Source organism: Anser cygnoides, chromosome 3, assembly GCF_040182565.1.
Source record: "Anser cygnoides isolate HZ-2024a breed goose chromosome 3, Taihu_goose_T2T_genome, whole genome shotgun sequence".
NCBI lineage: Eukaryota > Metazoa > Chordata > Aves > Anseriformes > Anatidae > Anser > Anser cygnoides.
The window spans coordinates 74,380,961-74,394,126 of NC_089875.1; the positions used below are offsets into that span (position 1 = coordinate 74,380,961).

The 13,166-nt window shown below is 39.5% G+C and overlaps 1 protein-coding gene and 1 long non-coding RNA gene across 9 annotated transcripts in view; both read left to right on the top strand.

Moving 5' to 3' along the window:
- Positions 1–13,166, top strand: part of BEND3 (BEN domain containing 3) — a 150,184-nt gene that overhangs the window by 603 nt on the left and 136,415 nt on the right. The gene's annotated exons all lie outside the window — the stretch shown is intronic.
- The window catches only part of LOC136790466 (uncharacterized), a 29,565-nt gene continuing 19,055 nt past the window's right edge, over positions 2,657–13,166 (top strand). For both annotated transcript variants that reach the window (XR_010830429.1, XR_010830430.1), the window contains exon 1: positions 2,657–12,528. This is a non-coding gene — a long non-coding RNA (uncharacterized lncRNA). The remainder of the gene's footprint in view (positions 12,529–13,166) is intronic.

The window sequence follows — 13,166 nt, forward strand, 5'->3', positions numbered from 1 at the left end:
GGTAATGCAAAAAGCAGCGCTGGCCCTTTACCCTTTACTCCCCTTTACCCCTCTCTCTATATATATACTAATTTTCGTACTTGTATTGTGAGGAAGCCAGTGGAAAAGCCGGAGAAACTAATCAACTTAAAAGCTTGGAGTGACGCCGCTCGGAACCGTGGGTTTTGTCACTAAAAGCATTCGCCTGTTTTGGGCTATCCAGCTGGGAGCTGTGAGACTTTTGTTCGTGGCTGAGGTGGTTGAGGGTGCTGAGCTGCTTGCCTACCCTGCTGTTCTTAAAGCAAGCTGGTGGCAGACTTGCGTGCCTGCCAGTAAGCACAAGTTGGGGGGTTAGGCAGCGCTGTCGTTGCCTGCGAAGCACAAACCGACTGGCAGCGCTTCTTAACAATAAAGCGCCAGGGGCTTAACGATTTTTTTAAAGTATGATTTTCCCAAATGCATTGGGTTGTGTTTTTTTTTTTGTCTTTTTTATTGTGTGCCTAGAACCGTGCTTGTTATAGCTGAAAACAGTTAGTAGAACCCAAGCTTAACATGCACAGTGTTTTTGAACAGGTGTAAAACAAAACTTAGCATTTGTTCAGAACAAATGTTGTGCTTTTTTTCTTTTTTTAAGAATAAGAAAATATAGCTGTGTAGTGGTCCTTGGCAATGCTACAGTTATGGTGTAACGATATTGAAAATCAGATTTGTTTTTCAAGCTCTGCCTCTGTAAATCTGTTTTTCTTGAGCTGAATGAAGTATAGGGGACAAATATAGCTTTTTAAACAAAAATTCTTTTAATTGGGCGGTTTGACGTAGATATTGCCTTGAAGTAGACTTCTCTGGGAGAAACAAATCAACTTGTTAATGGAAGTGTAAAATAGCCAACTTCAGAAAATGCTGCTGGAGGGGATGTTTTTTGGATTTTTTGGAATCACTTATAACTACAGATTGCAGTATTACGATGAGCATAGGAAAGTTTTCTCTTTTGTAAGAGCGAGGAACAAGTGCTCCTTTTCTGCCTTTTCCCATCTCCTTTTCCACCTTTGGATGCATTTTTAGGGTTGGTTGATGGAATGCGGTTAGCAGGAGCACCCAAACACAACGTGTTTAGGTTCTTAAGTTTCCATTACAATCATGGGAGTATCAGAGAGTCCCCCGGTGTTAAAGCTGGACTTTGGTGCTAGCCTGAAAGTCTGTTCAAGGCACAGTAGTTACTGGCTTACTTGTGAATTAAGCTAAAAACAGGATTTTGGGGTGTGGATGGGTATTTCAGGAAAGAGCTGTGATGCTTCATTGTGTTTTTTTTTTTTTTTGGAGTGATGCTCATGGGCTGCATTGGGCTTAACACTTACTAAGCCTGTGGCTTGTGAAACACCATTAGGATTATAATTATGCACAGGGCCAGCTGGATTGACTCCATTCATTTTTTTGGGGGGGGGAATTCATATATATTTCAGTGCACAGTAGTAACCTGATTCATTGTGATGGAAACAATATTCAGTATTTACTTACGTAAAAGCTGAACGTTGTGTATTTGTTACGAGTGCTCTTACTTCACTGATACTTCCAAAGGCTTTGTACGTGCATTTACAATGGTCTCGACCTCTATATTATAAGAAGAGCTAACTTCCTGCTGTAAAATTTTACTGCGCTTGTAGCAACGTTCAAATTGTACGTTACCTTGTTTTATGGCACGGTTTTGCAATAACGTGAATTTTGACTGTGTTATTTGTTAATATGTTTTTGAAATGTGGCTGTCGTATGCTTGACTATAAATGTAATCCATGTCAGTTATGAGATCTATTCTCTGCCTTAGCATAGCTATTTAGAAAACAGGTTTTGATTTTTTTTTTTTTAACCTGTGTTTATAAACCAATATAGGTTTCTTATTATGTGTTCTAGGCAAATGTTTAAAGATATGGGTATCTAAAATATGTTCTTTGGTGACTTTTGAAAAGCTTTTGAGTGATGGATACGTTATTCAACTCTAATCTTTTGGACTGTGAATGTTGTATACATCTATTAAGTACTCAAACACTTGAAGAGATTTTTGTGTGAAAACTGTGCTGTAAAACAGATTGACTGCACATGGTGTTTCTCAATTTTCTAGTCGTTTATTTTGGAAGTTATACATTATAAGTAGTGACAATCGAATCGTGATTACTTGCTGTCATTTCTGAGCTATATTCATTTTCTTTGACCATGAGCATTTTGTCCTCAGTGCTCCTTCCTTTGTTTCTGTCCTCCATTGCTGTGTAAATGCTTCATTACTCCTTGAAGTCTTCCTCACGGGTTTCCTAAGCATTGGTAGAAAAAACTTGGCTTTGCTCAGCATAGACCCAGAACTGAGGCAAGGTAGGACATCTCCGCTACCACACTGAAAGCCTGTAGTGTACGAGGAGTGCCGGTGAGCATTTTCTAACCTTTTGCTGTGTGTTGGGTGACCGGGCTGTTGCAGCGCGTAGCCAGTGCTGAGAGCCTTCAGGAAGGCAACTGAAAGATAACAGTCGGCGTGAGGCACGGCGTGCGGAGGAGCAGCTGTTGGGGCAGGATACATTTCTCGGATGATCCCATCCGTTTCTTCCCCTCGTTTGGATGCGGCAGTGGCAGCTCGTGGGTTTAAGCGCCTGCCATGAATCAGGACTGCAGCAGGTGTTCCTCGGGGATGGTGAGCGACCCCGATAGCTCCTACCCAGCCCGCGCCTGGCCAGCGGCTTTAAATCTGCGAGCTATTGCTGACTGTGCAGTTGCTGGGGGTAGAGGCGGGTAACTGACCCCTACAGCAAGGGATGTTGGAATTCTGTAAACCACGTGGTAAGGTCAGCTGTGGGTTGTCTTCCCCCTTAGGCTTTTGGTTTCTTGAGTCGGCCACGTGAAGTGAACATCCTCAGCACTGGCTTTGCCAGCCTTCTTAGAGAGAAGGTGAAATGTGAGGGGGAAAAAATCCATTTCAGAAAGGCTAATGTTTAGTGGTTAACAGATCATTGGGAGTTAGGGTATCTGGATTATATTCACAGCTGTGCTTCTGGCACTCTGACCGGGGCAAGTCACTTAATTTTTCATGCTTGCATGTACTTATCTGTGAAACGTATAATACAGCATCTGCTTTCCGGAGGTGCTACACTTAATTTATTATAGCCCTCATTGATCACTGTGATCTTTCAGTGGAAAACGGTGCATAAACAATATTAATAAAGAACGCTTTAAACAAATGCTGTCATTAAAATATTCACCTCTAATGGATGCTGCGGAAGCGGAATTGCATTCTGACTACCGCTGGATCTTTCTTTGTAGTCCTGCGAATCACCGGACGGTTCGTCAGAGCTTTCATTTTTCTTTCTCTATAATGAAGTGTTTGCAGCAGCTACTCAGAACTAATGTATAATTTTTTTTACTCTTTAGGCTTTGTTGTAGTAAAGGAGGTTTTTTTTTTTTTTAGTGAATAAACATGTGACCTTCTTTTCAGATGGGAAGGAAATAAATCTTCAGTCTTCTCTCTTCCGTGCTCCTTTCTAGGCTGACATACATCATTTTTAATACAGAAAAGAATCTGTAATTGGCACAGCAATCTACTTTTCTCAAATACATAGTGTGAATAACATTTTCTTGATTATTTAATATCCCTTGAGAAGGGTATAGCTTGCTACAGATTGTAAACAGTAAACGTTATGGCCAGCGCATCACTTTTACAATACCAGTAAATGAAATGGAACACTTCATGCACGTAAAATTGTTATGGGGTGCCGTTTAGCACTAGTCGTTCTGTCATTAGCATGTGGGAGGAATGGTTATATTTCAGTTTTGTCAGAATTGTTTGTTGGTGAGAAATCCGTATCTAGACATAGTTTCAGTTTTCCTGGATTATTACAGAAACAGTAATAATAAAACAAATTGATGGAGTGGGTTTTGTTCTCTCGCAGCGTGCCCCATGTAGATCTGTGGCCGTTTTAAGCACTGAGCATAATGTGCAATCCAGAGCAGTTTGCAGGGTGGGTGATTTGGGGTTAAATTGTCTGATAATGTTGGATTCCTGATAGTTTTGTCTGCTTGAAATGGCTTAGTTTAGTAGCACCTATCTTGTAATGCAGAAGTGGTGTGTGTTTGTCCTTCTGCGTGGATGACTGACTGCAAGCACAGGGCTGGGGCTTTGTCCTAGCCCTGTGTGGGTGGAATTGTGGCCAAGTTGTGTTTTGCTGTGATCTTAAAAGTATCCTTTCTTTTTTATACTTGTATGTGTTGTGATTGACTGAAGAGCTTTTTAGCAACTTCTTTCAAATGTTAGTTTATTTTCATTTTCTGGGCTAGAGAAATGAGTGTGTCCATGTGTTTGGCAGTGGCTAGCCAGTGAACTTTGCGTATTTACCTGCTGGCTATGTTCATGAACAGCTGAGGGTCTGGTCATCTTAGGGCTTCTGCCCATGGCCTTCAAAGGCCAAAACTTTCTGCAGTCTTCTAGGTTTCACTGAAGTGCTGAATCTCTGAAGGTCCCTGATGAATGACATCCCTCTCCTTCTGTGGCTGGGTCAGAAGTTAAAACAAGTTTGCATTCACAAAAGTGGGTGTGTATATGTGTGTGTGTGTATATATATATATATTTTTTTTTCCCCAGCCTTTGTAACCTCTATAGAAAAAAATATCTTTGTGGCATAGAGATGTGATTTTTCTTTTTTTTATAGCTCTGGTCAGAGTGCCGTTAGATGTTAGTTGCGAGGCAGCAGGTGTGTAATTTCCTGCGTTTACTGCAGCAGCCTGTTGGACTGGAAGGTTTGGAAGCGCTGTCCTCTACAACTAACATGCAGCACACCTGTGTGGAAAATCTGGATGTCAGAAACACAGGGCTACATTCCTGCTCTATAAGGCTGGTGCTAATTGCCAGATTACTGTAGTACTGGTGATGATAACAAGGTTAACCTGACCCTGGGAAGACTTTTTTTGAAGCATACTACATAGCTGATGGAAGCAGGGATGCTCGCAGGAGAGCTCCAGCTGATGGACTGAAGTGAAATTCTTGCTTTGACTTGCCCCATCAAGAAGGTTCTCTCTTCCAGGAAAGGCTGGCCTTTCCTGGCTACGTTAATGTTTGTGAATATCTTTCAGTCTGTTTTGGTAGACTTTAGTAACTTCAAAAAACTTCATCATGTTACGTGTCTTCTAAAGGTTGGTCCTCCCTAGGTGTTTCTGTTACCATACTCGCAGTCAAAGAAAAATCTTGGACAGCAAAAATCAGTTTATTTTGTATTTTGGCTGAATTAACTCTCAAAGAGCTATCGTGGCAAACTTAACTTTGGCATGTGAGAAGACATGGAGGAAACTAAGCCAGTTTTGGGTTCATATACAGACGGAAGCTACCTTCTATATCTAATTCCTTCTGTTTTTCACTGTAGCTGTGGACTTCAGTATGGATTTTTAGCTACTCGTTTAGTATTGTATAATTAAAGGGGAGAGGAGATGCATTTCTGTATGTCATGCTCATCCCTTACGCTGTAGTAAGGTCAAGTGGGATGACTAGATAGACGTGTTGTTCGGTCTTTCTCCTGAATTCTGTTTTTTTGTTTCTCTTCAGCATGTTTTACCAATGTATGTTTCTTATTAGTTTTCTCCACCAGCAGCATTGCATTCATACACACAAATGCTCATTCATGCCCATGAGTTATTTGTGCTCTTTTGAAGAGCTGTCAGTAGACTCAGGAAGGTAAGAGTTGCATCAGAACTTGTACACTCGTGCTTGAGCTTCACAGTTGACTTTTAAGGGGCCTTAAAACACCCCACCCCAGAAGTTAATATTTTTGGGTTTGGCAGTGAAAGTCTCATTCTCGAAGGACGTTGTCCAATCGTGTGTGTGTGTATATATATGATAAACATTTGGGACCCTAGGCTTACAAAATTTAGCATACGTATAATAGTATTCTTAGCAAGATCAATGTGACAGTCTTAAGTTGTAGAGGCCACCTCTGTAGCTGGCAAGCTGTGGTATAGTTATGAAGATATCCCAAAGCAGGAAACAAGTGTTGACTCAAGTATGGTGCTTCACCCTCTAAGATGCACATTGTTTTTTTCTTTTGACATTGTATTAGTAAACCAGAGTTCAAGAAGTAAAACCCTCATGATCATGGGTTTACCAGAAATGTTGGGAAAGGCTGAACTGATGCTAGTTCCCATTACAGCTAGTTTTCAGCTGTAATGGTGATGAGTTGTTGAGTTCTTGTCATTTCCTGGTAAGAGTTGTGTGGAAGAGTATGTTTAAGGATGCAAAGGATGTTTGATTGTGTGGTACGATACTCGGTTTTGCTGAATATTTTGCTTCCACAAGCAAAACATAATTGAGAGCAAGCCTGCAGCATGGATGTGTAAAAGCTAGGCTGCAAATTTAAATTCTCTTATGTTTTGAATAGTATTTTTTTACAGTGGTTCTTGTTTAAATATTTATATTGAATCCGTGTTTCTGTGCTTATGAGGCACGTGTTATTTCACCACGTAGGTTGGTTTTGGTAAAAGAAACATAATCAGTAGGTGATGTTGCTGCTTGGGATGCTCTGATAGAGTTATTTACAATGAAAGCTAATAACCTGCCCTGATACTGATAACTTCTATTTTTTAATAGGGAATATGTGTTTCTATGGGAGTGCTGTCAGCCTTGTACTGATTTATTAGGTAGCAATTCATACTAATCATTCTGCTTAATGGAAAAACCTTGGTATTTCCTTGGGTTTCAAGTGTGTGAAAAAGAAACAACGTATAACAAGCAAACCCACATAGTAGTCAGTCTTGAAGAAAAGACAGTATAAGTAATAAAACAGATTCTTTTGGTTGCAAGTAGTACTAAAAAAAAAGGGGGGGAGAAGTATATCAGAAATCGGAGTAGGCTGACTGTTGCTGAGCATACCTACAGCACGCTTGGTTCTACTGCACGCACACAGTAGCCTCAGCATCTTTTTCAAATAAAGGTAATTATTGAAGTTCACATCTGTTCTTTTCTGCTTTCAAGTATAATTGATTTCTAACATATGTGAATATTGAATAGCAAGTGTAATGTGCTAGTGAATGGATGTTATGTCAGTGTTTGTTCTACGCAGGAAAAGAGTACGGAGTAAGTGGGAATAGTTTCAAGGTAATTCTCTCTGTAAGCCAGAAGACCATTACCAAATATTCCTCTGTGTAAAGCACAAATGAGAAGTGATGTCATAGAGTAAGCAAAATTCATATTTAAGTCACTGGAAGCAATTTTCTCCTAATGATTTTTTTTTGAAGACTTACCTTGACTTTCTTGTTTTTAAGGGTAAAGCTACTTGTCTTGGTTCTTTTACTGTTTCTGAGATCTGTATGTGTATGTCTTATTTTTTAATTTTTGATGCTGCCTCCCAGTTGGACTTTTCTCCTTGTTTTCGAGGCCTTTACAGTATTGGAAGCCCTGCTCACAAATTGTGGTGATTGTTTTCAGAAGTCTGCTGAGAACTACGTATGACACTGTCTCCTCTACGGTGCTTTGTATTTTCTTGAATAGATTTATAAAGTTCACAAAGCACAAATATAAACTATGGAGCTAGATGTTTCTGTACTTAGGCTATTGCTTTCTCCTGGGGGTGGAAGACCATTGTCTTAAATTATTAATATCTTTGCTTTACCCCACTTCTGGCTCTCTTAGTTTCCCTCAGGGTAGGCAGACTGTCTACAGCACTTGCCCTAAAGGAAATACTGCTGGAGACAAACCTGACAGACTATAAAGGAACACCATGAATTTAAAAATCGGATATATTTAAGAAATTGTTTAAAATCCATAGCATATGCTTTACTGTCCTTGAATTGTCCCTGCTAATTCTCTGGCATTGACAGTCACTTTAGCTTATTTTTTTTCTCTCCCCTCTTGCTGCATGAAAGATTCATCTAGGGAAAGGAAAACTGATCATATGTGAAAACTGGTGTGGCTCATTATACATGAACTTTTATCAAAAACATGATGCGACCTAGCTAGATTTTACTTATAATAATGCATAGGACTTAAATGTGACTCAAAACCTGAATTAACTGAGGAGCTCTAGGACCTGTTCAGGGGGAACAGGACCTGTCCATGTGGATTTTCTTGTGGGGGGAAAAAAAAAGTCCAGAGGTAATCTTATGTTTCTTAAAAGAATTAGTGTATAGTAAACATTGAATTTTTTTCTTCCCTTTTTCTCCTTCCCAGCCAAGGAAGTAGTACCTGGGAACTACTGGTTCAGCTTTACTTCATAGTTAAAAACCACAAACATGCATAGTCTCTATCTCAGATTTGCTTTAAAAATACTTTCATTTTTTGAAGGAGATTTCTTCAAGATCAAGTAGAAATTACTGTTAATTATTTGTTACTTAAAACAGTCCTATTAACATGAATTGATTGGTTTGATAGCTGCTATTAAGCATACTGAAAATTCACTCATTTTATAGAATTTGCAATCTTACAAAAGAAAAAAAAAATCTCCCCAACAACTTTTGTTATGTTTTTCAAGGTTTCCACGCTGATGCTGCAAACTTCATAAAATGACAGCTATTTTTTTCAGTAGCCCTCTGTTGAGGACAGCCCACAAAATTTTAATCAAGGGATTAATACATCTATACGCTGTCACTGGTCCTTGAGTTATCTTGTATGTTGCGCTTTTTTTTAAGGCTGTGCTTCAATCAGAAGGTAGGTCTGGGTCTCTAGCAGCATGTGCTTGTGTAGACCCATCCTACAAACACATAGTCCTGATTAAGGCAATCTGAGGCTGATGGTTGATGCCAACACGCTTTGTGTCTGGCTGTCATCTGAATGATTAGGCAGCAGAAGCATCCTAATTACTCAATTTGGTAAGACTGCTTTTAATCAAACTTAGCAGAAAGTTTATGTTCTTAAAAGCTAAATGGAATCTAATACTTGTTAGGTCAAATAAACAAGGCAAAGCTTTGTGATCACAGGTGGAAAGTCACCTTTATTTCACACATTTGAAAAAATAAAATAGAAAAGTAGAAGTACCTATGATATATCAGTGTAGCTTGCATGCATATTATACGGGGGGAATTTTTTTTCCCAGTTACTTTCCTGTCTCTGATTCCCAACTGCTTTTGATTTAATGTGGCTTGTGAAGATGAAGGTACGCTGTGTGCATATTTTAAAAGAACTTCAGTAATGTTAATGCTACATTATGAAGTTCATATTTGGATCATGCTTTTAGGAGCACATTTCTGAATGTGAATCTCTCTGGTATTACGTACTCCAGTAATTAAAAATGAATCTCCTGCAGGAAAAAGCACAACTTCCCTGAGCCTCTGTATTGTGGAGGTGAAGCTGAAATGAAAAAGAAGAGATCATCATCTCTTGAGGACAACAAACTCATCATCTGTTCTTGACTCCTGGTTGCTGGAGCCAGAAATACCATGGAGGGCGTGTACTCCATGTTCCATCGTCCACAGAAAGATTTTGCCACTTTCTGAGTACTTGTAAGTTTAGATAGTACGGGGAGTTGTTGACAGGCTCTGCAAGAAATCAGATTTCATCTGTCAGTTGGAGTAATAATGTGAAAAACCTGTTTTCAGAAATAAGGCTCAGAGGACTCAAGGAAGCTGGAAATGCAGAGACTTGTAAGGTAGTTGCGGGGGAAGCCCTTCTTCCAATGTGTGTTCATTCGAGGAATGGAACACGTTAAAGAAGTTTCTACTATTAGAATTTACAGTATATTTTATGTGTCTTTTGTCCATAATATAACTTCATAAAACAGAAACGAATTATCTTGCCAGTAGGAAATGAATCCATGTAATGACTATAATGTGTCATAGCAACCAAGTTTTAAAATAGTCAAATTCCAAAATAATGTTATAAAAATTACATCAGAGGAAAAAAGAGTATTCTGTGTTATGTTATAGCAACAGAAACGTAGGCTTAGTTTTTGTTTGTGGATCACTTGGGATCAGATTGCTGCCTGCAGACTTTTCTTTTTTTTTTTTAAGAGGAAGCTTATGTCCTAACTAAACATGCATTGCAACCAGAAGTTGGGGGTGCCTCATAACTAGAAATGTTTCCTTCTCCATCCCTCTTCTGCTGTAATTGCCAGGTGACTTACTTGCCAGAAATACCAAGTTTGGGTACATGTATTGTCCCTGGGTGATACCACTGGTTCATATTGCCTTGGCATGCGTGTAGGTATTAAATATTGAAAGTTGTTTTCATATTCTCATGTGGTGAAACTCTGTAAATAGGTCTTATTTACCAAACAGTTTGGGAAGCATGTACTCCCTGGTATGCCTTAGGAAATTTGCCATTTAAGCCTTCAAGGTACTGATTTTCTCTGGCCATGATAAATGGAGTGCTAGATAAGGAACCACATTACGGTGTTATTGAGAGGAAGAAGTATTGTGCTGAGATTGTGAAGAAAAGAAATTGTGTGAACTAACAAATAACTTAAATGTCTACCAACTGCTGTCACTAGGCCTCACGAAATGTTCTTAAATCTGTTTTTCAAAGGAATTTGAAAACAAAGGTCTCTGTTATGTAAAACTTTATGCTTTAAAGATTTGTTCTTCGTGTGTTAAATCTGGAGACAAACAAATGTGTTGTTCTTATGAATATAATTATTAGGAAAGCAAGAAAATGCATTGGAAAAGGTGAGGACATTAATACTTGAAACCTACATGGAATGAATGTTGACATACTATAGAATGTAATGCAAATGTGTGAAACTTGTGAATAGTGTTGCTAATTACTGAAAGGGTGTAGTTGTATACTTCACATTTAAAAAACAAACGGGGGGGGGGGGGAAAAAACACCACAGCCTTTGGAATGTGGTGATGTGCAAGTTAATTTTCTCACTTTTCTGCTTCCAAAAGTGTTTTGTTAAAGACCGCAAATGATAAAACTTTACATACTTTTAACCCTTGCCTTATCATGAGTAATTTGGAGATGTTTTTACATCTCTGTATCAAGAATGGGAAATCCTTTCCTTCACTGAGGGTTAAATAAACCTTTCAGTGATGGACTAGAGAGAGAAAGGGAGAAAGCTAGTATTCTTTTAGCTCTAAGTTCCATATTTATGATTTTCACAAATTCACAAACCGTTGAATTTTTATTTATTTATTTTTACTACTGAGACACAAAGGGCAGAAACCTGCGGACTGGTTATGGCATGTGGCAGTGTTGGGGTGGTTAGCATGTTGTTTTTCCATACCTGATGTAATTTTATTTCAAAATGGAGTATTGCATTATATTACCTCAAAATGTCGTCATTCATTGATGCGAATAATTCTATGTTCTTCCCTCCCCTGTGAATGTCGAATGGTTCTTTCATGAGAGATCTAGGTTATTTTAATTAATTACTGGGGGGTTTAAATCTTTAAATTAAGTTACAGGTGAGCTCAGCTCTTCCCTATGGAGCTTTTACTACGTTAGCAGTGGAGAAGGGTAATATTTGCTGCATAATTCTCTAATGGGCTGTTGTATCCTGCTCCATTGAACAAGACTGCTGCTTTGCTTTTGATTTCTGGTCTGTGTCCAGTATTTCAGGGAACAACTTGGATGGTTAGAAGGTATCACCAGAAACATATCTTCCTTTTAGCTGTAGAAGAGAAGATTCAGACCTATTGATATCTGTTGCTTTGGGAAGTTGTTGAGGATTGTAGAAATTTAATGTAAAACTAAATGAGGTACTGATAACTAAATATGTGAAATCTTAGTAGAAGATAGTTGAAATACAGAAACAGATTTATTTGGTGTTAATTTCATATCCTTATTTCAGAAAGTATTCCCCTGGCTCTTAAACCATTTCTCTTATATGTGTATAACTATATGCAATCATAAAATAGTAACCTTATCAGTTACTTATGGGCTGTGGGGACTGAACCACTGCTTATTTTCCTAGTCTGGAGTATGGTTACTTGTTGAAGATGTGACAAATTTAGGTCATATTTGGCATGCATTTAAATTTAGCCTGGGACTGATATATAAAGAGGTAACAAACCTAAATTGTTTTCCCTTGTGTGGCTATTGCAGCCAGGCTGCAATTTATTTTGTACTATGTTAAGTTACAATAAAAGATACATTCATAAAATAAAATAAGGTAAAGAGTTCAGTCATGAAACATTTTTTTGGTTAGCTTTCATCATTGTACCTTTAATTGTGTTAATTACTTCAAAGAATTGTCTTAGAGGCTACTTGAAGTGCAGAATCAAAGAGGAGGGGCAATAGCCTCCAGCAAACCTTTTTTATGAGAACATTCTTACAATAACTTACAGGATAGACATCACTAAAACAGCCGCTTTTAAAATCCCCTTGCTTCACACCTTTTTTTAAAGATCATAATATTTTTGGTTTCTTAATATTGTAGAATAGCGTATTCCAATGCCTGCAGCTAATGGTAGAGAGCAAAGTGCTTGTTCTGTAATTGCAACTTTCTCATTTTTTCATTTTCGGTATGTGCTGAGGAGAAGATTCTAAGTTACATGAATTCAGTTGTTCTAGGCAGTCACTGCTGTGATGTGGAGGTCTCCCTGAGGAGACGAAACAAAAAGTGCTCTGTCCTGTGCCTGTGGCTTCCAAGCATGCAAGAGGTGGAGTATAAACAGAAAAGTTTGTGAAAAATACAAGTGTGGTGGTAGAATCATAGCATCACTGAATGGTTTGGGTTGGAAGGCCTTAAAGCCCATCCATCTCCAACCCCCTGCCATGGGCAGGGACACCTCCCACCAGCCCAGGTTGCCCAAAGCCCCATCCAGCCTGGCCTTGAACACCTCCAGGGATGGGGCACCCACAGCTTCTCTGGGCAGCCTGTGCCAGGGCCTCACCGCCCTCTGAGTGAAGAATTTCTTTTGAGCATCTAATCTTAAATCTCCCCTCTGTTAGTTTAAAACCATTCCCCTAGCCCTATCACTACACTCCCTGACAAAAAGTCCCTCCCCAGCTTTGCCGTAGGCTCCCTTTAGGTACTGGAAGACGGCTATAAGGCCTCCCCAGAGCCTTCTCTTCTCCAGGCTGAACAACCCCAGCTCCCTCAGCCCGTCTCCATAGGAGAGGTGTTCAGCCCTCTGATAGTCCTCGTGGCCCTCTGGACTCACTCCAACAGGTCCATGTCCTGCTTAAGCTGCGGGCCCCAGAGCTGAACGCAGTGCTCCATGTGAGGTGAGAGGAGAGCCACCTCCCTCTCCCTGCTGGCCGCGTTCCTCCTGATGCAGCCCAGGATATGGTTGGC